Source organism: Pinus tabuliformis, chromosome 2_2, assembly GCF_031772625.1.
Source record: "Pinus tabuliformis cultivar Carrire ecotype Pingquan chromosome 2_2, CPIR1, whole genome shotgun sequence".
Lineage (NCBI taxonomy): Eukaryota > Viridiplantae > Streptophyta > Pinopsida > Pinales > Pinaceae > Pinus > Pinus tabuliformis.
The window spans coordinates 632,667,119-632,686,383 of NC_142300.1; positions in this window are offsets into that span (position 1 = coordinate 632,667,119).

A 19,265-nucleotide genomic window follows, 5' to 3' on the forward strand; every position below is an offset into this window, starting at 1 on the left:
CAAATTGGGAAGAGCACAATTTTGGCATTTTAAAGCAGCATACTGCAAGTATTGGTGAAAGCAGTCAAAGGCCAAGGCATTCTGACCTGCTGTTCTTGGTCTTTCTAATGAAAAACCATCCCCATGTGGAGCCACTGTTAGATACCTATACCAATAGGTTTCATATTTCATGATTGGCAAAGAAAGGTCCAAATATGCTCTGCTTTGATGATGCAAAGATCCCATATTTCCAAGAGAAGACAAGGTGTGTATATAGCTTGATATGGACTCAATTTTGATGGATGGTCCAACAGCCTAATCTGGATCATGCCATGTTTTAAATTTTCAGTTGTAGAATAGAGAAAGAAGTCTGTCCAAACTGTTTAATCTTGGCAGACAAGTAGCTTAGGTAGAGAAGTAAGGCTCCCAACTGTTTAATCTGGGAACTTGGAAGCAATAAGGGTAGCACTAGATAGAAAATCAAAAGGAAAAAGCCAGAGAAAAGAAAAGGCAAATAAGGGTCTGCAAGTCTAAGTGCACCCTCCAAGAAGAAACAAAAAATGCTAGGCAAATAGATGGGTAGGCAGATGGGGTTGCAGAAGTGTCATTCCTTACAATTGAAGGTGTGCTAACCTATTTCACAAAGCAAAATCAATGGATTGAGAAGGTCTTCTTCTCCATCAGGTTGCAACAAAACAAAGAAGCATGTCTAACTTCCCAATTTTCCCCTTTCCCATTCATTACTAATATCCCCTCATCAGTTGAGATTCATGGAAGAATTGGTGGTTTTATGGTGGTTCTTAGTCCTTTAAAAGCCACATTTCTTGTCTAAAATTCTTTTCATTTTGATCTACTCCCTAAGCTAAGTTATTTTCAAATAAACTTAGTAATATCACCCCTCATCCACTCTTTCATCCACATTAATTCCTAACTTCTATTATATAATTCCCCTATGTTACCCTTTCCCCTACTATTATAACACCATGGTGTATAAACCCCCAAGCATTGTATAAATATCCCTCCCCTTGGCATTATAGCCATAAGTCCTCTGTCAGGGATCAAATGGACATCTGGTCAGTTTGAGAAACCTAAGCCTTACCCCCTTCCCCCTTCTAAATCCATTTGACCCATTAAACCTTCATTTGCTAAGAAAACCCTATGAACAACCCCTTTTACCCATAACCCGCTTCATCTGGAAAAAGCACATAAAAACCCACTTTTTTTGACTTATCCAAAGTATCGGCGCCGTATTATTTTTATTTTGAAAATGCATTAAAAAAACCTTTACAATCCGCCATATCCCAAAAGGTTTCCGCCGAGCACAAATCCCGAAAGAAATATTAATTTAATCCCGCCCCCCTTCCGTATTGTCCGATCACCTCACTGATCCGTCAACCGTCGGATCGGGCCCCTTTGATCCGACGGCCCTCATCCATATCGGACCGGCCCCGACGTCCGACAGATACCTTCCGAGATCTGTCAGAGGGTGACGTCAGGCCTCTGCCACGTGTCACCCCCACAGCGTATCGGAGGTACGCCTGACAATTCTGCTTCCGTATCAAAAGCGGTGCGATGAGAAACCGCTAACCACTTCCGGTTTCAGTTGATCCGCCCGGTCAACGTCATCACCATGTCAGACCCACATCAGTGCCACCCTGCCGTTGCGTCAGCACCCTTGTCCGCCCCTGCGCTAATATGCCTGCCACCTCATTATCCCCGTGGACCAATCACAGCTTGCCACATCACCCGATGACGTCATGCTGACGTCATCCGGCCTTGACCCCACCCGATGACGTCATCCAAAAAAGGCGCCAATGTCCCAAAAAATCCATATTTTGGCCGAATTTTCGCGTTTTTTATACTTTTTTGCCAAAACGTTGTTGCTTTCTCTGCATGGTTTTTACGTTCAAACGTGCACCACCTTGTTGAATTCGACCTGCAGACCTTCGGCGCATCATTTCTACATGCATCCGTGACCGTTGCTCGCTATATACCAGGTATTTACCCTCGTAAATCCTTCATACACCTGATTTGTCTGTAAATTCCCTCAAAAAAGCTTAAGAAACAAAGAAACTTGCAATTCGCTGGCAAAATCCCTGTGCCTGGTCCCCATTTGCAATTGAAAGGTCAAAAATCATCAGCTGAGCCTTGTTTGCCTAAATTTTCACCAAAAAACTGCACTCTGTTCGCGCAATCGCGAACCGGTTACTCAAACTATACCTACTTACTATAAGAGAGAGATTAAGACCAGACATTAGTCTTATCCGCACTTTAAAGCAGTATTTCAATTGCTGCAGCTGATCATTTATCCTTTATCCCTGAATAATTCACATTTCTCTGTTAAAGAAAAACTCCTTTGTGTTGCTCTGCATAGCAACACCCATCTATAATCCTAGGAGAAACCATGGATCCACCAGTAGCTCCTATAGCGTTGAACATTGCTCCATTGAATGCCCCTCAGAGAGAATTGGAGTGGCAACCTCTGGCAGACATGGACTATCAAATCTCAGAGGAAATGCTAATGAGAACCAAGTTCCACATCCACCTGCTCAATGAATTGAAGGCCAAACATGACACTGGAATAGATGTGCTGGGCATATGGGACACTTTTCTCCCTAGATTCAAGCTTCCTCAGGTCAATCAGTTCCCTGATTTGATCCACCTATGTGCTGAAAACTATGACCCTACTCAGAGGGCAGTTCTTGACCCTTCAGGCGCAGCTGTGTTCTATATCACCCCAGAAGCTATCAGAGATATGCTCTACTTCAGGACTGAGAAGAAACTGGTCCCTCTATCACTCGTAGACTTGATAAATCAATGAGCCAGATTGACAGATGCTCAGGTCACCAAATTAAATCAGCTGTACATTGACTCTGACTCTGTGAAGTATCCTCCTATCAATCAAGTATACCTCAACCAATTGGGCAGAGATCTTGCAGACATGATTAGTCCCACTTTGGGCTACAATTCAATTGAGTTTGTTGATCAAACTGTGCTGGTAACGATGCTTATGTTTGCCCCTGGCAAGTCTCCTATCTGCTATGACTATGCCACCTATATATCAGACAAAATACATGAGCAATTAATGAACCTGGCAAGAGAAAGGGTGTTCAGATACACCTCTTACATTTACCACTTAATCTTATATCATCAACATCAGAAGTTCTCTTTTCCAATCAAAAGAGTGGATGCCCAAGGCAATCCAAGATCAGTGGTCTATTGGTCCTCTGTTTTCCACTGTAGATCCGAGTCTCCTTATACTTATTGTGAGTTCATAGATCTCTTCATCCACCCAGCTATGTCTATGTTGATGAGCTCATCCCCTCCAAGGCTCACTGATGACATGCAAAGGATCCTTCAGTTATCCAAATCATACAGCATTGGGGACTGGTACTTTTACCAGAACCACACCGTCATCAGGATATATGGGTGTGAATTGCCTCCTTACAGACTACCCAGATATGTGCCTATGAGGCTGTTTGCCCTAGAATATTTCAGGCAGTTTGGCAATGTTGATGTGCTTCACTTTTCAGGCAAAGGCAAGAAAGCACAGTTGAAGGTCAGGAACCAACTTGGCCACTTTGTCTATAACAAAAGGGAGGAAGGTTGGAAAGAAGCAGACAGGATGCTTGAGTCCCTTGGCCTTCAAACCAGTTTCCTTTGGAAACCTTATGACCCCAATCACTTCATAGCTTTGAGAAGGCTCAAATATAAGCTGTCTGGCTATGATCATGTAAAGATTCCTCACATTGAAAAATATGCAAACCAAGTAAAATGGAGGAGAGGAACCTTAGAAGAGCCTGTTACACAAGAAGAGCTGAATCAAAGAGCGGTGAGGAATCTAAAGAAGATGGCTGACCTTGAACTTTGTTCACAGGTGTTTACCCTTCCAAGCACACAAGTGGGAGCAGTTGCATCCTCCTCGACTGCAAATCAGCAAGCAGCCAAAGCCACTGAAAATATATCTAGCAAAGGCCAGGAAAAGGAAATGGAGACCGAACAGCCACCTCATGAGAAGGTGCAGCAACAACAGCAGCAGGTAGAACAACAACAACAACAGGACCTATAGCAAGAAGAAGGGCAGCACGACAAAGAGCAGCCCCCACAGCAAGAAGGGGCAGTTGAGGCCCTGATTTTCACTGAGCAGCAGGCACAAAACACGGTGCCTCCTAGGCAAGAAGTTACTACCGAAGCCTCAGTCCTCCAAACTCCACAAAAGGAGGATATAAGCAGGAAAAGGGACAGAGAGGCTCCCTTAACCACATCAATAAGTCATGGTGAGAAAAGGCACAGAATGAATCCCTTCTCTGAGGAGCAAATGTCAATAGGGCAATCTCTGGGCATGGGCCCACCTAGTAGAGAAGCATCTGCTAGCTCCTTCCAGCAGGGACAAGACAAAACAATAGGAGGAGAAGTCAGCTCCTCAAGCCACCAAAGAGAAGCTGAAGGAGGAATCAAACAGCAGTTTATTGATATTAAAAGGAAGAATGAGCCACTTAAAATACAGCTCTACAATCACCTGCTGAAAATGGCTCCTACCAACCAGCAAAGACTGATGTCTGCCTATGATGTACAGGAGGGCAAAATGATCATGAGTCATTTTATGCCAGCCGTAGCACAGCCCCAGTCCCCTGCAGATTATATAAGAACCAATCTTGAGGTCCTTGCCAAGGACATCCACCCAATGGACAAAATTGAATTACATAAGCAAACGGGTGAGATGGTGTATACCTCCTTGGCAGACAAAACATTGGACAATTATAGGCTAGAAAATAGCCTTAATAATACAGCTGCCCAACTTGAGTTGGAGAGAGCATCCTCTCAAGCAAAAGACAACAGAATTAGGTCCTTAGAAGATATAATTATAGAGATTGGGCATGATCCCAAAGATATCAAGGGCATACAAGAAATATTGAAATTGAGGGATGCAGACATGGCAGCTTTGAGGAGAAAGATCAAAATCCCAGCCACAATTCACCCTCAAACAGATGAAGTTTCCCAGCAGAGGCATGATCAAGATGCCACAGCTTTGCTGGTGTCTCTATATAATTAGCTAATCGAGACTCAAGAAAAGCTGGGAGAATCCGAGGCTGCACAGGCAGCATTACAGGCAGCTTTGAAGCAAAAAGAAGAAGGTCAGACCTCCCAGCCTCCTCCTGAAATCATTAACCTTGAAGAAGCTGCTACAACTACTGTTCCTCCTCCTCAACAAACAGAACAGGCAGCACCATCCACCTCAGCACCACCACCAACAATAGAGCAGGCCCCAAGCCTGGACATGCAAAAGCTGAGAAATGAGATTCAGGCCTTGGAAGCACAAATGACAGAACTAAATGAGGCCAAGGAGAAATTAGCCAAGGTGAATGAAAGATATGACAAATCCAAGCAGACTGTGGCAGAAAAGGGCAGGGAAATAAAAGCCCTCAAAGACAGGATAAAGGAGCTATAGAAGGAGCTCCAACTGGATAAGGTAGTGGCTGAGATCAAGACAGTGCTACGGGCCAATATTGGCCAATCTATTACTGACCAATGGCAGTATATTGAGACAATCCATGAGAAGTTGGAGCTAATTGCAAAAGCACAGAAGGAAATTCAGAGATCAAGGGCAGCTCTAGGCAATATGCCTGAAATTGCCACCAGGATGATCAATGTGCTCAACAATAGAACAAGTGCTCAGTTGGCAACTATGGGAATTTCTAACAGGACTGATACTATTTTGTTGATAAAGAGGGTCCTTACACTGAGAAGCTTAGTGCAGACATTAGAGAGAAGGACCCAAGACATGCAGACCGAGGTGAACAGATTTATGGACAAATTTGTGGTATTACAGAACAGAGGTCTCCCTGGCTTACTGAACAGTGCAGGAAAACTGCTTACCCATGAGTAGTATGCCAAGAGGGTCAATACATTTGCCACAAGTCAGATCACTGAAAGGCCCAGCACCTCAGAGGAAACAGGGCCAGCTACAGGGCAAAGTCTCTACAACAGGGTGGAGAACATATTCTTTATAATGAATGAAATTACACACCTGTTTGAAGTGCCTCCTAACTTCTATAAATACACAGAGGCAGATGAGACTATGGATGCAATTCTTAGGCATCAACTGCCCACGTAGGAATGGTGGACAAAGGCAATACAGATGATCTTATAGACCAGGAAGCCATTCACTAAGTTTTCTCATCAAAATACAAGGTGGCATGCACAGGAAAAGTTAATAAAATCAGCATGCATAAAAGGTGAAAGCTGAGCCAACTAAGCAGAACTTTCGGCCAGCAGGTCAAGATGGACAGCTACAGGTGACAGGGCCGAAAAGTTACAGCAGAGCATCCACGAAAGCACATTTTCCAGCATTTAAAACAGATCATTCCCACCGACTCAGTGGCCTCCAAAGGCCAAAATATCTTCTGACTGATAGAAATGAACATTTATGATGTATTAAAGACAGCAATAACTTTTTATCTGTTGTTATGTAGAAATTTGGTGAAATATTTATTTCCCAGATGACTCAACGCCTTAGATATTTTGTATTACAGTTTGTATATATTTGCCTCTCGCATAAGCTTGCAGGGGTTGTTGTTGATTTCTTTTGAAGAAGTTCCTATGCTGTAATCTTTGCAGAGTTTAATAACAGAAGTGATGGGATTTCTAAAGTTCTGAGTTATTTGAATGCGTTCATGGTGTTTTATTGAAGTTTGCAGGATCCCTGTGCATCTCATATACAATAAGTTTTCTGTAACTCTCTTCGTTTTGTGTTTCAATCTTTCACAACCCATAAATGTTTCCAGTTTTCTTAGTATTTAGCAGCAAAGAAAAAGAATAGCCTTCAGGATTTATTCATGGAATACCCTGGGCTCAATCTATGTTGTTAATAAATGTTTTCCTCAGTTATAATCTTGATAAGTGTAATTCTTAATTGCTACATTTTCAGAATATATCTTTCACAGTGATCTTTTGTTCAGGAATTCAAGTTTGCTCCTGAGCAATATATTTCACTTTCACAGCATTAGCTTAACGAAGAATTCTTAATTTCTCTCCATTGGCTAAACATACATCATCATACATCATCACTTAAGCTTTGAATTTTGTTTGTTGAGATACCCAATAGGCCCTGCAGTCTGAACATTCCCACTGAAGCATTTCAAACATTTCACAGCTCTAGACTCCATTGCCCAATGAAATACAACTGTCTAAACATTACATCTTAGGTATTGAAAGACATCCTTCAACCAAAACATAAATAAAAACCTGAGCATAATAGCTAGCCTAAACACTATCATAACAGAGACAAATCATAAAGAGAGAGCCCTCTCTGATTACAGTTTGGCTAGAAACTGTAATCCAAAGTTTGGTTAGTGGTTACCCCGGCCGTATTCCCTTGGGAGTCATAGGGAACAACCTGGGTGTTAACAGAACCAATAGTGGGAATGGAAGCTGATCAGGGAGAGAAGGAATATGTAACAAAATCCATTAACGAATTTGTTGTTACATAAGAACCAACAGTCGAAGTGGAGTAGTTTCACCTTTAGGAGGTTGTTACATGCTCAACTGATAGTGCATGTGGGAGAACACCAGGTCCTGACGTAGGATAGTCTTTTGAAAAGATGTTGTTGTTACGAGAGATATAGAAATGGAAGCAGCAGGCGCTCTCTACAAGAGGGGATGATCTCGCTCAAGGCACACAAAAGGATGATGGATTCCCTTAGGGAAAATTGGTTAAAGGATGAATGGGAGAGAGAATGGGAAGCACGGAGGCACAAGGAATCCATGAAGAAGAAGGATGAACAACTGTATCAATTACTGCGACAGGTCTCGGACCTGACGAATGACAAGACCAAGATCTATGATCTTCCCTTAAACCTGCTAGCATGCAGGCAGCTGTCCCCATCGTATCCAGTGTTCCTTGGGGAAAGATATTATTTATTTCAATTGAAAGCAGTTTTTGAGACGAGGTCTTATTTGGGTTCTTCGACCCAAACTTTTCTTGAGATTTTTTGCTCCTGTGATTTTGACGAATAGAGCTTGTTTTGTGAGTTATTTTTGCATAATATCATGTATGAGTATGTCAGCATGAAAATTGTAGCAAGTGTCTTCTTCTATATGGGAGATTTGAAATTGCAGGCCTTTCTTTCATTTATGAGGAACCAGATTGAGTGGCATCTGGCCATGAAATCAGCAGAAATTAATGAAGAAAGGACAACATTATGGGTCAGAGCAGAAACAGGGATGGTTTATGAACTTAGGCATGAGTTTAAGTTGTTCCTGAGCACTCTAGAGATCAGGAAACTATCACTTGTCTATAGGAAAAGGATTGCGAGGATTTGCCTCAATTTTCATGCACATATGAAAAGTCGAGCACTAGTAGGATGTCTTAAATGCACCAAATCCTGTAGCGTTGAGTTGCAAGAAGGAGATCCTTTTGAATACAGAAATTTTGTGGCTGTTGTTACATGGGTGCCCGAGTATGCTCGGATCATGCAGACATTGGGGGCGTTTTGGATTGGGCTCAGATTTAAATATCCTTTGATTTGGTTGCCAGTAGAAGAGTATCAGCCAAACTACCACCTATGTGATTATGAAGAAGAATCCTGGTCACGTCAGTTGATGGCCATTCAAGGGTACAGAGCTCTGGGGAAGACACTGCTAGTGCTTACAATTTTACATACTTGCATCGGGGTATAGTAGGAGAAGTTGAGATTCTGCATGGGGACATGCAGTTGCTTTAGTTGGGGGGAGATGTTTGGTGTGACTTTTTACTTATTTTCTGCACCTTCTTTCCCCAGTTTTGATCCTCTTATCCTCCAGGCCTATGAACTTTACATGATTAACCACCTTTTTTCTCACTTTTATAACTTATTCCATTGTCATGTTATTTTGTCGTATTTTGTTGAATAATATGATACTTTATTCCTTTTTGTGGCTAACTGAGGCGAGCATTGGAGGAGTATTTTGGAAGCTCTTCTCCTTTTCAGGTGTTGCTCGCGGGAACAAGGCTATGGAGTAAACATGCAACACTAATCAATTACAGAGCAGGGTAGAGTAGTTCATTGTTACACCCTGTATGTTGTTACAGGTTGTTGTTACACATTGAATTCTGTTATAGGATGTTGTAACACTACACGCTGATACAAAGGATTGTTGTTACACCAAGGGTGTTGTCACCAATGATTGTCCTTACATCCCAAACCACTATTCACTCCCAGGATGATGTTGCATCGGATCTGGAAAATGTGTTGACCTAGGTTGTCATTGATGTCAATATGTAAATATTCTAGATACTAGATGATGATATGAAGCCAAGGGGAAGCAGAGAAGATCCATGAAGAAACAGGAGCAAGGCCATTAGTAAATCCAAGCCATGAGTAAGAGTTTGGTAACGGAGGAGTTAACAAAGGAGGAATATCAAAGCTATCGCTTATGCTTTAGAGTATTGCAGAATATCAGAGCAAGAGAGCTATCGGAAAAGACAGAAGCCATCAAGGTATGAAGGCATTGGAGGTCATTGAAATACATTGCAAAGCCAAAGGAAGACATTGGAGCCACATCGGAGGAGCATCGCATGTAATACATGCCCAAGAATAACCGAGAGGAAGAAGTCATCAAAAGAGGAGTAAACATATTGGAGGAGCATAAACAGAGCTATCGGAGCTACAGGGGGAGCCATATATATGCCAAAGAAGAACTATCGGTGGAGCAATAGATAAGAACAGAAGAGTACAAAGAGCGAAGGACATAAAGGCAGAGGCAGAGTAGTATATAATATATATATGCGCAATATACACTATCGGAGGCAAAGTTTATATATATATATATATCTATATATATATATATATATATATATATATATATATATATATATATATATATATATATATATATAGATATATATATATATATATATAGATATATATATATATCTATATATATATATATATATATATATATATATAGATATATATATATATATATATATATATATATATATATATATATATATATATATAGATATATATATATCGGAGCAAGCATATTGGGGGGTTCCATTTGGTGCGGACCTGACGATATATGTGTCCGGGTGTATAAACAGGTGAAGTCTGCTAAATGTTTCGAAGCATGGTTTTTCAGTGTATTTCATATATTCCGGCTCTAATGCTTGCCACATTAAAACATGCGAATTGCAATATATATATATATATATATATAATTTTGATATGTTGTGGACTTGCTGCAACATTATGAAATTCCCTATCGATATATCACATCCGCGGTAATCGAAATATACAAAGGGTTGTCACCCCTGAAAGTGCCGATTGCGATAAAGAATGTGGACCCGCTGCAACATTGCAATATGACTTAATACTATGTCGCATCTGCCATATCGAAAGTGCTTAAGGCCTTGCAGCATTGAAAGCGCCGATTGCGATATATGTTGTGGACCCGATGGATTCATCAACAATAGTCTATATATTATCGCATCCAACAGGGGAATCGGCCATCGACCATCGGCAATGTTATGGGCTCGACTTATATAGGACTTTCGGAAGTTTCGACTGCCGATTGCGATTACACAGCCAACCCGATGAAGTTATAGATGTAGGCGTAAGGCATTTGAAGTCCGGCCTTAAGCGTTCGGTCGGGTTTTTCCATATATTCCTATGTATTCAAATAAATGTATTGGTCGGGGTTCTTAAGGCCAAAATGCATAAATAAACGCTCCCGATAGTTCAGTGAGCCTCAACAATTGCGATTGCGATTACGATTGTGACATGGCATGGGGGGCCTCCCTGATTGGTACAGTCTCTCCATAAACAATAAAGTCCTGTGGATGAACGTTATTAAAGAAAAAAAAGGGACCTCTTCGATATCTGTTAATAAGAATAATTTCTATTGTAATTCAGCCCCTCTTCCTCTTGAACATGTCCTTGTTGCATTGGTTAATTCGAATAGGCAGAGGAAGCTAAAGCGACCAAAGGAGCAGGAAGCTGAAGAAGCAAGTGAGCGCAGAGGAAACTACAGCAATTGAAGGAGGGAAGCAGAAGGATCAAGCGAGCATTGAGAAAGCCGAAGAGCCAGCGGAAAGAGGAAACCAACAGTCAAGGGCATCAGGCACATAAAAAATAGAGAACAAGGAAAGTTTTTGTTGTTGAAAAACTAGAAGAAACAGAGGCAACCATAGGTATAGCAGAACAAAAAAGGGCCAAAGGACCAACAAGACAGGAGGCATTCGAAGGATGAGCATCTCTGTTGATCGTGTTACCCTGTGAGAGACTCAGACCTGTGATGAATTAATCAGGTACACAATGTAGTCTGAAGAACTATTCTGTGATGCAATGAATAAAGTTTTATCTGACATTGTTTGAAGAGAGAAGTAGCTAGCAGAGAAGCAGTGATGTTGAATCATTTACTGTGACAGTTAGAACAGATGCTTGAACAGAAAGTTGGTTCTTATGCAGAGCTCAGTGCAGATAATAATAGACTCACTAAAGCTATGTCGAGACATTATTAGAGATCATGAAGGCTATTGTAGACTCTGTGTGGACAGTATGAAGAGTTGTAAAGACTCCTTCATAAGAAGATTGTTTGTCATTGATGTTGTATCATGGAGACTATAGTGAAGTTGTAAACAGACAGAACTCAGTAAAGAAGAGTTCTGAGAGCAGAAAATTACTATCAAACATGCTTGAAAATATTGGGTCAGAACCCTTGGGGTTGGTGCTTCAGAAGTAGGAAGGATTAGTGTCCTTGGGATTGGTGCCTCAGAAGTAGGAAGGATTGGTGTCCTTGGGATTTGAGCCTCAGAACTGAAAGGATTGAATTCCTTGGGAGTTGGTGCTCCTAAGTCCAAGATTGTTGCCTTGGAAAAACAGAGTTGGTGCTCTGGAGGTTGGAGCCTCACAAAAGTCCAAGTTGGTGCTTGGCAACTGATTGCAACCATTTATATTGTATCTATTTTATTGCAAGATTATATTAATAAAAGGATCCATACTTGTTGTTCATCTTGTGTTTTGGATATAAATGTTTTAACTAGTAAAATAATAATTGAAAAATAAATATTGATTCACCCTCCCCTCAGTATTTCCAACAATTGGTATCAGAGCCAGTACCTTCATTCAAAACCTAACAGTTTGAAGGTTGATCTTTAGAACACAAATGGCAAGGTCAAGGAAGAAAGTCTCCAATCCTCCTAAGGATGTGTCACCCTCTACCACTAAAATAGAAGACAATCAATTTGAGGAGGCTCCATGGTTCAATGGAAACTTTAATATATGGGAAGCAAGAATGAGGAATTTCTTACAAACTCAACGCAATGAAATCTGGAAATCAGTTATTGTCGATAGCAGGATGAATGGAGAATCCAAGGAGGACAATGCAAAAGCAATGAAGGCAATCTTGAATGGGCTACCTAATTCTATAAAGAACAATCTAGGAAATATTCATCAACAAAGGGTATATGGGACAAACTTCATGACCTTCACTCAAAAGGAGCATTGACCATGACCATCAGTCAAGAAGATGATGGAAATCAAGAAAGAAATCCAAAACCCATCATTGGAGCTGAAAATGAGAATGATGACATCAAGGCTAAAGCAAACCTAGAAGATGAAGAGAATGAAAAAGATTTTGTAGAAGATCTCCTTGCTCAACTTATGGCTTCCATGGAAGAGATTAACAATTTGAAAAAGGAAAATAAGGAACTTAAGAAGATAGCACTAGCTGGTGACCAAGATCAAGCAAGGGAGAAAGTTGATCTTGTCAAGCTTCAAGTACAAGAAAGGAATGAAGATCTTGCCAAGCTTAAGAAGTAATTTCAACAAAGCAAAAGAAAGCATCATGACGAAGTCATATCCATGACAAATCAATTGGATAAAGCAAAGAAATAGGAAGATACCTTGTCAAGTTAATATGAACAAAGGCACAAGATCTTGAACAAACTTGAAGAAGAGATTGGTCAGTACAAGGTAGAGGTCTCCTCTCTCAAATCTCAACTACAAGAAACAAGGAAACAAGCATAAGGAGCTGAGAAGACAATGGAAGCATTGGAAATCATAGAAGGACAGGTTGATGAAGCACAAGAGGAAAGAAACACCATGATATGTCAACTAAAAGCAAAGGATCAAGAAATCCTCAAAATGAAGTCAGATATCATCTCCCTTAAAATAGAAGCAGATGAAGCTACTCGTATCAAGGAAGAAACTGAGAAACAACTTGGTAAGAAGAATAATGAGTGTGAAAGATTGGAAGAAGAGATTAACTTCCTCAGAAAAAAGGTTGAAGGGATGAACAAAATCTTGAAGAGCTCTCAAGCCTTGGATGACATGCTTAGCTATCAAATATGTCCATTTGATAGATCAGGTCTCGAGTATGCTGGTGAATCCTCAAACAAGAATGATAATTATTCAAACAAAAGGGATGTGAAGAAGCCATGAAGAAATGGTGATGCTCCCAGTTCCAGCAAAGGCAAGGAGAAAAATCAAGGCAACAATAGAAGAAATCCTGCTCCAAGAAAAAATCCTGCATCAAGAAGGAATGTAGATGATGTCAAAGATGCGAGAGGCAATGGTTATCATCAAAGGATCTCAAGGCAGAAACGCTTCAGAAGTACATCAAGGAAATCTCCATCTCCCAGGTACCAAAGTTCAGTTTTTGGTTATTGTTATTCTTGTACAAACTTTGGTCACATGGAAAAATATTGTGAAGCATATCATAAAGTTAGATGTTATGGTTGCCGACCATCTCATAAAGATAGATATTATGGTCCCTAGCAATCTTCAAGGAACAATTTTGTAGGAAGAAATCATGAATTCTTATTCATGAATAATGTAGAATGCTTCAAGTGTCATAACATTGGTCATATGGCACGTGATTGTAACTTAACCTGGGCTCTTACACAAGTTAGAACCATGCAAAAGAAGAAAGTTGCACAAGTATGGAGAAGGAAGCAAATACAATTTGAAAGTCCCTTGAACTCTCCAGCCAACAACACATGTCATTGGCCTGAATTTTGACAATCTAAGCATTTGATGGGAAGACTCTACCAAAAGAGATGATGCATACAGTTAGGGGGAGCCTGTGATTCTTGATCATTATTGCAAGAACTATTAGTGAAGGGGTCCTTATGAAATCCTTATTGAGCTATATTAACAATAATTCTTTGATAAAGATCATTTCTCAGGAGTACTCCATTGAAGAACATGATCCTGTAACCATTCTTTGGATTGTTGTTAAAGATGCTTTCCACTTAATCACTAAGTAGTATTTGGAGCAACAAAGAAGGTCATCTAATGCTAGAGAAATAGGGCTAATAACTATGGTGCTGATATTACAGATGTTAAATGTCTTGACTCATGGATTTAATGTGAGAACTGATAAATTATAGACACAAAAAGAGGTAACCTTCAAACAAATAGATACATCTGGAATGGAGTTTGAAGTAAGAGCAGCTAGTAGCATATAAAAAAACTGAAGCATTGCAAGAAGATGGAAATCAACAAAATGAATTTAAAAGACAGTCATAGATTGGATATCTAAATCTGCTAGTGGAAATAACTTGCAGAGATATGTACAAGAACACAAGGAAAAGATGGCTCATAGAAAGGAGAATGTTGTGCAATCAAATATAACTTAAGCTGATACTGGTCACTTAGAAAATATAGCAACAGTGAGGCACAACCTCTCACCATTTCATCCAAATGCAATGATGTTGAATACTGGATGGTAGTGACTTAAGGAGAAGCATAGAGACACAAGGGAACTCGGATCTGAATAAAGATAGCAAGAAAGACAATTTCAGTGGCATTTTCTCTTGATTCGGACTATGAAGGCCTCTCAATTCTGACTGTGGAGACAACAATATGGATTGAAGCATAAAAACCTGGACTTGGACACTTGGTGTGTGGCTATTTGCATTCTGGTTGAAAGCATTAAAGTAGAGCATCTTTAAGCATTGTTGAAGCCATGATAAAGTAGTTCTGAGACATGAAGAGGGGATAATGTGCTAATTGATGATAAAGCATCAATCCTTTTATCTTGAGTAAAAAGAAGAGCACTATGACTGGGAGAGTCGTAGACCCATGAAGATCTACCGTTCATAGAGAACAGAAGCAATTTGATAGGGGGGTCTCAGAGCACTCCTTTGCCACTAATGTCAAAGGGGGAGAGAAGAAGAATATTGCCATCAATAACAAAGGGGAAGATTGTTGACCTAGGTTGTCATTGATGTCAATATGGAAATATTCTAGATACTAGATGACGATATGAAGCCAAGGGGAAGCAGAGCAGATCCATGAAGACACAGGAGCAAGGCCATCAGGAAAGCCAAGCCATGAGTAACAGTATGTTAACAGAGGAGTTAACAAAGGAGGCATATCAAAGCTATCACTTATGCTTAAGAGTATTGCAGAATATCAGAGCAAGAGAGCTATCGGAAAAGATAGAAGCCATCAATGTATGAAGGTATCAAAGGAGGTCATTGAAAGACATTGCAAAGCCAAAGGAAGACATTGGAGCCACATCAAAGGAGCATCGCATGTAATACATGCCCAAGAAGAACCGAGCGGAAGAAGTCATCAAAAGAGGAGTTAACATATCGGAGGAGAATAAATAGAGCTATTGGAGAAGCATAAACAGAGCTATCGGAGCTACAGGAGGAGCCATATATATGCCAAAGAAGAACTATCAGAGGAGCCATATATATGCCAAAGAAGAATTATTGGCGGAGCAGTATATAATATATATATGTGCAATATAAACTATCGGAGGCGGAGTTTATATATATATATATTGGAATACACTATCAGAGGCGGAATATATATATTAGAGCAATCATATCATGGGGTTCCATTAGGTGCAGACCCGACGATATATGTGTCCAGGTGTCACCCCTGAATAAAAAGGTTGTCACCCCTGAAAGCGCCGATTGCGATAAAGAATGCAGACCTACTGCAACATTGCAATATGACTTAATACTATGTCACATCCACCATATCGCAAGTGCTTAAGGCCTTGTAACATTGAAAGTGCCGATTGCGATATATGTTGTGGACCGGATGGATTCATCAACAACAGTCTATAATATCGCGTCCAGCAGGGGAATCGACCATCAACCATTGGCAATGTTATGGGCTTGACTTATATAGGACTTCTGGAAGCTGGGGATACCGATTGCGATTACACAGTGGACCCGATGAAGTTATAGATGCAGGCGTAAGGCATTTGAAGTCCGACCTTAAGTGTTCGGTAGGGTTTTTCCATATATTCCTGTGTATTCAATTTAATGTATTTGGCGAGGTTCTTAAGGCAAAAATGCATAAATAAACGCTCTCGATAGTTCAGTGGGCCTAAACGATTGCAATTGCGATTGTGACGTGGCATGTGGGGCCTCCCTGATTAGTACAGTGTCTCTGTAAATAATAAAGTCCTGTGTATGAACGTTATTAAAGAAAAAAAGGGACCTCTCTAATATCTGTTAATAAGCATCATTTCTACTGTAATTTGGCCCCTCTTCCTCTTAAATGTGTCCTTGTTGCATTGGTTAATTCGAATAGGTAAAGGAATCTAAAGCAACCAAAGGAACGGGAAGCTAAAGAAGCAAGCGAGCACAAAGGAAACTACAGTGGCCGAAGGAGGGAAGCCGAAGGATCAAGCGAGCTGGTGAGTACCAGCATTGCAGCAATAATGCTGCAACTACTGGGCTTCCTACTTTATTTTTATCAACCCGGTAGTTTGTAACAAGCTTGGAAGCGACGATGCTATATGCACAAGTACTAGTTCCTACCGCAGGTTGTCACTTGGTCAGCCGGTGCAAAATCACTAGGAGCTCAAGCCAACTTCTATGGATTTCAGAAGAAGCTCTATATGTGATGAAAGGAAAAAGAGAGATTACTCTACTGATGTTATTTTACTTGCAGAAAGGAAGATTGAAATGTAAAGCAAACCAAGGAAATCCTAATTAACCACTAATCCTACTCTTGTAGAAAGCACTATGAAAATCATGAAAGGAATGCCATTACATACTTAAGGAAGTAAACAACATTTAACTAAGCTATTTCTAGAAGCAAATGAGCAAAACGCATCTTTTTGGATTTTTATGTGAATTTGTCATGCATGTAATTTATTTGTTTGTGAATGTGGCAGAGAATAGGTGGCAATGGACGGAGGTTTTGAGATGTGAGAGGATGTAGGATGGTGTGGATGGGTCCTAGGAGGTTTCAGGTGGCCTTCTGGAGGCTTTTCTCAAACTCGGCCTTCAAAAGAAATCCTACAGGAGGACATAGGAAGCCTACAGGAGGAAAAACAACGTTCTACAAGAGGCCTACAGGAGGAGGCCGAGAGCAGTTTTCACTATTTTGAAGGTGGGAGAGTAGGTGGAGAAGGTAGATGAAGGATTTAATGGAGTGTTAGGGCACCTAGGGTCTACCAAGAATCATTAGGAGAAGATGATTGGATTTGCTCAAGGAGAGAGAGAGGAAAGTCTATGGAAAATGCAAGAAACTAAGGCAGAATTGAAGGGAGACTTTGGCGACCTGTAGGGCATGGATCAGATGGAGGGTGTAATAGCTGATAGGTTTGACTGCTGCTAGAAGATATTTGCTGCATAAACAATCGACAGTCAACTAATGAGATTAAGAAAGCAAGGAAATAAGTTCATCTAAAAAAACAGAGTTTTTGCATCAAAGTAAACTATGATCTAAGGAAATGTTGATAACCATTCCATGAAAGAAAAGCATGAAAGAAGACTGTTGCTAATAAGGAAATGAGCATGATGAAGAAGTTCTGAAGCAAAGCAAACTAGGCTATGAACCAACTAGAAAGAGGTCAACAACAGAAGTCCTATGAATGAGGAAAATCTGTGTTTTTGGGGCAGCAAGAGGGTCTTTGCCTCAAATCATTGTCCCAAAGGGAGGAATAGAGGCCAAGGCATTGCTTCTAGCCTTTTGGATATTTTCTTTATCACTGCTTAACCTACTATAGAAATCATAAATGGAAGAAAACTACTGAATCATAAAAAACAACCTATTCTTAACCATAAAAGGAATGCATCTAACAACAACCTAATCTACAAATTGAAATGAAACATACAAATAGAAGTAAAGAGGAGCTTGGATGCTTGGATTGGGCCCTAACCCAAGAGCTTCAGCCCTTTGATGCGACTCAGTGCTAACTCAAAAATGATTCCATCTTTATTCTCAACAATGATAAGATTACATGAACTATAACAAGATAATAAGCTCGAAGTTGAGCAAAGTTTACATAAGCAATGTTGCAGCAAAAGTTCAACAAAAATTAGACCAAATCTCTAGTGAGGCCCTAGGCCTTTCTACTTATACAAATGAAGCTCCAACCAGCTTCCTCAAAATCAGGGAGGCTTAGCTCCCAAAACTCGAGATAAACATCAGTTATCCTCCACTGTGGTCGGCTTCCTGCTAATGCATGACTTGGTTTCTTGTACTCTGAGCTGAATGAAGGGTAATTCGAAGTGAGGAGTAATAAATGAGGGGGATTCCCTCCTATAAGTCCTCCCCTTTGTCCACTTCGAGTTATTATTGCAATTTGTCCACTGGATCCTTGACTTTGACCACAAAATCATCAATAATTTGCTTTAAACACATATTAAACCTCATGGCATCATAACTAACTCAACTCACTCTATAAGCATACATATAATTAGAAAATCATGCAATAAGCCAAGAGTATGGTTGATTTGACTAGGTTAGGAGGTAAAATGAGCCCATATAATTACCCATTTATGAGGCTCATCATCACCCCCTACTGAAAGTGTTGCTCATCCTCTGAGCAACTTACTCCATCTCCTCATCTTTGTGGCCCTGGTGGCCTCCCTAGCATCCCATGCTTCTGATGTAGTCTCCTCCTCTTTGTCATAGAATCCTACCTTTCTGTCTACCTCTTCCCACTGCTGTTGCTTTTCTTCTTCTTTTTTGCCTTCTAGCATTCCTAGCAGCAGTGGCGGACTTAATTTGAGGACAATCCAATTGACCTGCAGCCTCTGCATGGAGCGCTTGTACATTAGCACTCTCCTTAATGCCTCTGTTATACTCCTATACCAATAGGTGTCATATTTCATGATTGACTAGTTGAGCTCTGTAATATGTTTATCCCTTTCCTTATTGCAAAGGTTTTCCATATTATCAAAAAATCAAAAAATGTAAAAAATGTAAAGAGGGTATACCCTAAAAGAAAAATCAAAGGGTAAAAAGAATAAAATGGTCAAAAAAATGGAAGAAATGAACCCCAAACAAAGAAATACCAGGAAAGTGTGCAAGTCCAAAATG